We start from the raw sequence: 5,789 nt of genomic DNA, 5'->3' as shown, positions 1-5,789 counted from the left end.
CCTTTCGGGTAAGGTAGTCTTCCACTAGCTTTCCTAATTAGTCAGCCAAGGGTGTCCCATTCCACCCTTGTGGTGGCATGTGTTTCTCAAGTTAAGCTCCATGTTCCAATTAACATTAATGATCTTGACATGAACATAAATAGAATAACAAAATAATTGGAACATGGATATAATGAAATATAATCCCAAAACCATGTAAAGCAATAGCAAACTACCCATGTGATTCAGGGGTAACAAGGTAAAGAGATAAACAGTCTAGGATGACCTATTGGGTCCCATCAGAATTAAACCTATGCATGAATAAGTTATATTAAAGAACATTATTGGGTAAAAAGTGGTCAAGGGCACAACTTGCCTTCAATGAGCTCCTGCTCAGCAACTTCTATCTGCTGGGACCAGGATCCTCAGTCACAGGCTCTTCTACTCGCCACAATACAAACAAGCAAAGTATATAGAGAAAATTAACATCACACCAAACATATAAATAAAATACATAATAATCTACACATTAAAATAAAATCCTAGGAACAAGAATCATTAATTTTGGAGTTATAGATTTTATGATATGAATTTCCAAAGGTTTTATGTGCTTGAAATAAGATTAAGTGAGGATAAATTTTACTACTTTTTTCATGTCAAAACAGACACTCTAAGTGATAAACATTAATATTACAAAATTTTAGAAACTAGAATGGGTTATTTTGGAGTTCATATGAATTTTTCTATGGAATAAACAAGTTCTAGGATTTATTTTCCCATTAAAAATCATTTCCTGATATTAATTATCCATTTCCTATGAACTCTGGACTGGGCCTCTCTGGAAAGTCCAGGGGTTAATTCAGAAGAGTTCCTAAGGCTCAGACAGCCCTGGAATGGACCACGGGTTCTAATTCAAATAAACACTGGGGCCCCTATGCAATTTACACACGTTCATAGCTCTAGGGTTTACCAGGACCAATGGATCTTGATCGGACGTCCAAGATTAGATCTAGACCGCGACGAATTGGTACACCGTATCGGCCGTCGGATGAACACTCTACGCTCTAGATTTAAAACACTACTATCAATCCTGTCCACACGATGAGCGGTCCGCGGTCATGGCGCACACAGCCGAAGGGGTATCCCTTAGATCTAATCCCAGCCGAGACTTCCCGATCTGACGGTGCAGAAAGCTCCTCCCTACTCCGATGGGAGAGCGCGGCGGCGTATGCGAATTCACGGCGGATGCCATGGTCGGCAACCGGAATACGCGGCAAAACTCCCTAAAACTCGAACCTAACGGTTGCTACGTGGACACAGGACGAAGGTAAATGCGGTCCGCGGCTTACTCACCGGAGTTAGGCGCTTGGCGGAGCGAATTGCGGCGTACAGCAGGTCAAGGACGTGGCGCGCACGGCGACGGCGTTGAGGATGCGCCAGCCACCGAATGCCCTCCCCAAGGTCTTGAGCATGCACCAGAGAGCCTTGCGGTGACTACACGGGGCCTGGTGTAGGCGGAATGCCCAGAGAAGGTGAGGATGACGGCGGCGAGCACACGCCAATAGCCACGGGCGCGCGGCGATGGTGTTCCAGGCTTGGACGCGGCGCGGTGCGAGGAGGTTAGGAAATTGAGGGACGTCCGCGCCCGCCCTTTATGGTTCCGCGAGTCCGCGTCGAGGTGGGGGGCGTTGGGAGTCAGCGCGACAATGGCGGGAGATGGCGCACGGTTGAGAGGAAAACGCTAACGACTATGGTCCACCAGTCAGCCGAAGCGTGTGCGTGTTCTATGGGGGCCGACGTGTGGGCTCACTTGGCATCGAGTGACAGTGCTCGCGTGGTAGTGTCTGGTTTCCGGGTCCCACCAGTCAGCATGTTTCCACAGAATACGGCCGAGCGAGGTCCATTGGTGGGCCGAGCCGACCACTTTGAGCCCAACACGATTTTCATCTTTTTCTTTTATAATTTCTTTTTCTTTTCTTTCCTAAGTTTATGCTTTCAAATTTTGAATTTCAAATGCTGGTGTGAAGTTTATTCCTGAACCAAAAATATAAGCTCAAGTACAATTATTTGATTAAACATATTTTATTTATATTTATATAGTACTTTTCTTCTCTTTTCTCAACTTCTAAAATTTCTTTTAGATCTTAAATCCCACTTTGGGCTTTTTAATATATTTCTTGCCACATTATTTTTATGTTGTCACAAAATGCACACCAAATAATATCCAGCATGATGCACAATTTAGTGGCGTATCATTTATTAATTATTTGTTTTTTAAATATGGTGTTCACATGTGATGATAAATAAATACTACACCCACATATAAATAAAAGAAATAACTTTTCTCCTTTTATATTCTCTCTTACAAATTGGGTATTACAAATCCTACCCCCCTTAAAAAGAATCTTGTCCTCGAGATTTAGGAAGATCTAGGGAAAAGATGGGGAAAATCTATGCGAAGCTCTTCTTCTCTCTACCAAGTAGCTTCATCTTCTCCATGATGACTCCATTGCACTTTGCACATCTCTATCACCTTATTCCTTGTAACTCGAGTCAAAGTGTCAAGAATCTTAATAGGATACTATGTGTAAGTCAAATCTCCCTGAACACTGAGCTCTTCCATTGGTAACTGTTCCTCAGGGACACGGAGACACTTCTTTAGTTGAGACACATGGAATACATTATGCACATCAGATAGATTATCAGGTAGTTCGAGATGGTATGCCATCTCCCCAACTCGTCTAAAGATTCTGAATGGTCCAATAAAGCGAGGGGACAATTCGCCCTTGACTTTGAATTTCCTCATTCCATGAAGTGGTGACACCTTGAGGTACACATGATCTCCTTCCTCAAATTCCAGTGGTCTTCTTCTATTATCAGCATAGCTCTTTTGCCTGGTTTGAGCTACCCTCAAATTCTCTCGAATTATACAAACTTGTTCTTCTGCCTCTTGAATCAGTTCAGGCCCAAAGAACTGTCTTTCTCCAGTCTGATCCCAGTATAAAGAGTCCTGCACTTCCTACCATATAAAGCCTTGAATGGTGACATCTTCAGACTGGCCTGATAGCTATTATTATATTAGAACTCAGCATATGGTAGACTTTTATCCCAACTTCCTCCATGCTGAAGGGCACAAGCTCTCAACATATCTTCCAATACTTGATTAGTCCTTTCAGTCTATCCATCAGCCTAAGGGTGATAAGCTATGCTAAAGTTCAACTATGTATTCATATTCTCATGAAAGCTTCTCCAGAACCTTGAGGTAAAATGTGAACCTCGATCAGACACGATCTTCTTTGGTACTCCATGTAAGCACACAATCCGAGCCATATATAACTTTGCTAGTTGAGAGCCTTTATAAGTAGTCTTGACATGAATGAAGTGAGCTACTTTAGTCAATCTATCCACAATCACCCATATAGAATCATATCCTTTCTGGGTGCGAGGCAATCCAGTAATGAAATCCATACCAATCTCTTCCCACTTCCACTCTGGTATCTTAAGTGGGTGCAGTAGTCCAGCTGGCCTATGGTGTTCAGCCTTAACTCTTTGACACACATCGCACATAACCACATGTGCAGCCACATCTCTCTTGAATCCATACCACCAGTACTATTGCTTCAAATCCTGATACATCTTAGTGCTACCAGGATGAATAAAATAATCAGAGTCATGAGCTTCCTTCAATATAGTCTCACGAAGGCTATCAATATCAGGAACACAAATCCTGTCCTTGAACCATATGGTGCCTTGCTCATCCTCCGTGAATTCTGGGCCTCTACCCTCAGTAATAAGATCCTTGATCTCTTGTATTTTAGCATCACCAATCTGACCTTTACGGATTTTTGGTTCCAAGGTAGGTTCCACATCAATAGTAACTCCTTCAGTGTGAGCAACAATCCCCAGGTTAAGTCTCCTAAAATCCTCAACAATCTCATCAGGTAGCTGGGCCACAATAGCTGAATGAACGTGCTCCTTTCGACTCAAGCCATCGGCAACCAAATTCGCCTTGCCCTGGTGATAGTGAATCTCCAAATCATAATCCTTAATAAGCTCCAACTAACGGCGTTGCCTAAGGTTGAGATCCTTCTGAGTGAATATATACTTCAAACTCTTATGATCCGTGTATACTTGACACTTGGTTCCCATGATATAATGTCTCCAAATCTTAAGCGCATGCACTACACTGTGAGTTCTAAGTCATGAGTGGGGTAGTTCAACTCATGTTTCCTCAACTGACGAGACGCGTAGGCAATCACGTGTCCTTCTTGCATAAGCACACATCCCAAGCCTTGGTCGCATGCATCACAATAAATGTCAAATCCCTTCTGTAGATCTGGCATAACCAACACTGGTGGTGACATCAATCTCTCCTTTAATTGATCAAAGCTATCTTGACACTTCTCGTCCCACTTAAACTCTCTTCCCTTCTCTAGAAGCGAGGTCATAGGCTTAGCGATCTTAGAAAATCCTTCAATAAATCTCCGATAATATCCTGCAAGTCCCAAGAAACTCCGGACCTCAATAACTGTAGTGGGTATGCTCCACGCCATTATCTCCTTGACTTTAGTAGGATCCATAGATATCCCTCCATTAGAAATGATATATCCAAGGAATGGCACTTCATCAATCCAGAACTCGCATTTACTATACTTGGCATAGAGTTGATTATCCCCACTACAAGAAACTGGTTAAAGAACGTGGGTGAAAAACCGTCGAACTTAATGTAATAGGCCGTCGAACTTAACATAAGAACGTGGGTTTACCCACGAACATAGCCGACGGCGTTTTTTTTGACGAACTTAAAGAAGTAAGTTCGACGGCCCCCACGTTCTTAAGGTTAAGAACGTGGGTACCGTCGAACTTAAGGTTAAGAACGTGGGTACCGTCGAACTTAAGTTTAAGAACGTGGGTTTTTAAGTTCGACGGGGCCATTGAATTTTCTTCCATAAGTTCGACGGCACCCACGTTTTTAACCTTAAGTTCGACGGTGCCACGTGGCCGTCGAACTTATGGGTCGTGTCTGGGTCGGCGAGGGCTGCCCATTAAGTTCGACGGTACCCACGTTCTTAACCTTAAGAACGTGGGTACCCACGTTCTTAACTCTTTTCCAGAAAAAAATAAAAAATTCCGAAATGAAAAAATAGACACACATAATATCACATGCAACACAGAATATCACATACAATACAGATTTCAAACACATGGATATATGTTCATATCACAAATTCACACAAGTCCAAATATAAGTTTACAAATTCACATAATTAAGTCCAAATACATAAGTTCACATCCATAGTTCACATTTGTAGTTCACAAGTTCAAATACACAAGTTCAAACATTCGCTCCATCGCTCTCGATCAGGACATCGGATTGTTGTTCGTAGCTCCACCACTAGAATTGAGACATCTGTCCGCAAAGTTATCGTGAGGGGGAGGAGTCACTTGATGAGAGCCGGAATCCTACAAAATAAACCAAAATTCTTATAAATATGCATGATGTCCTCAATCATTTTACATGTTCAATCCATGTCAAAGAAACAAATGAAGTAATAAACAGAGAACCATCTCAAACTTGTGTACCACTCATGATCATAGCAGAGAACCATCTCAAACTTGAAGTACTACAAATGAAGTACTAAACAGAGAACCATCTCAAACTTGAAGTACTAAACAGAGAACCATCTAAGCAGTACTAAGTATATTCGAAAAATCAATTAGCATTGAAAGCAACTAGCATTAAATTCAGGAACGTACTGCTGATGACGGAAGTGGCTGTGTTGGCCATGGGGGGCGTCCCCAAGGCGCCA

Source organism: Zea mays, chromosome 8, assembly GCF_902167145.1.
Source record: "Zea mays cultivar B73 chromosome 8, Zm-B73-REFERENCE-NAM-5.0, whole genome shotgun sequence".
NCBI classification, from domain to species: Eukaryota; Viridiplantae; Streptophyta; class Magnoliopsida; order Poales; family Poaceae; genus Zea; species Zea mays.
The sequence above is the reverse complement of the archived record's forward strand: the minus strand, read 5'-3'. Positions refer to the sequence as shown.